At 40.9% G+C, this 1,035-nt stretch overlaps 1 protein-coding gene across 1 annotated transcript in view; it reads right to left on the reverse strand.

Moving 5' to 3' along the window:
* Positions 1-1,035, reverse strand: part of EIF2AK4 (eukaryotic translation initiation factor 2 alpha kinase 4) — a 124,610-nt gene that overhangs the window by 98,933 nt on the left and 24,642 nt on the right. The gene's annotated exons all lie outside the window — the stretch shown is intronic.

Genomic DNA, 1,035 nt, shown 5'->3' on the forward strand with positions numbered 1-1,035 from the left:
GTCTGTAGTCTTTGATCGTCTACGACATTTGTTTCAAGTCCTCCTCATGTTGAGCAAGCAAGGTGCTGTGTTCTGCATACCACAGATTATTGATGAGTCTTCCTCTGATCTTGATGCCACATTTTTCTTTATAGAGTCCATCTTCTTGAAAAATTTCCCCAGCATACAAATTTAATAGATATGGAAGGAACAACCCTGATACACTCTTTTCTTAATTTTAAACCACGTGGTGTTCCCTTGAGGTCAGCAGTATGGGGCTGGAATCCAGTTTGAGAGTCATCTGTAGGAACCAGGTTCTACAGAAGCCTGATGGCTGGGATTGGTGAGGATTAGGGTGGAATGTTGATTCGCTAAGGGAAATGAGATGATGTGATAAGGCCTCCTATTTAAAAACCCTGGTTCGAATTGTTTTTTGTCAAACATTCTACTAAGTGGTTTAGCACTGGTCTGGCATTGCTGTATTGAGGTAACTCATGGTTGCTGTGATGATAAACACTGTGACACTGATGTGCCAAACGTGATAATGGTTACCCACGGTGGACAGTGTTTGCTGGAGCTTCTCAATTAAAACAAGCTTGGAAGCAGGAGAGGCATCCACGTCTGAAATGGCTTGCCTCCAGAAACTCTATGAACATGGAGAAACAACCAAAATTATACAAGTGTTCAGGTCTTTTGTTCACAGGGTTGCTATGAGTCGTCTACGACTTGACGACACTAAACAACAACAAAATAGTGTTCCCTTGCTCTATTTGCACAACAGCTTCTTGGCCTCGGAAGTTTCAGATGATCCCTATTAAGTGTTTTGGGACTCCCATTCTTCTCAATTTTTATGATTCACACAGTCAAATGCCTTTGCAATAGTCAATAAAGCCTAAAAAGACATACTTCTGATATTCTTTACTGTCAACCAGGATCTGACATCAGCAAAGATATACCTTTAGCAAAATTGTACCTGCATGTGATCAGATATATGCACCAACAACCAGAGCCAAAGAAGAAGAAATAGATGATTTCTACCAACTTTTACAGTCGGAG

This window comes from Elephantulus edwardii, unplaced genomic scaffold (assembly GCF_000299155.1).
Source record: "Elephantulus edwardii isolate Elephantulus edwardi_28Jun2011 unplaced genomic scaffold, EleEdw1.0 scaffold00026, whole genome shotgun sequence".
NCBI lineage: Eukaryota > Metazoa > Chordata > Mammalia > Macroscelidea > Macroscelididae > Elephantulus > Elephantulus edwardii.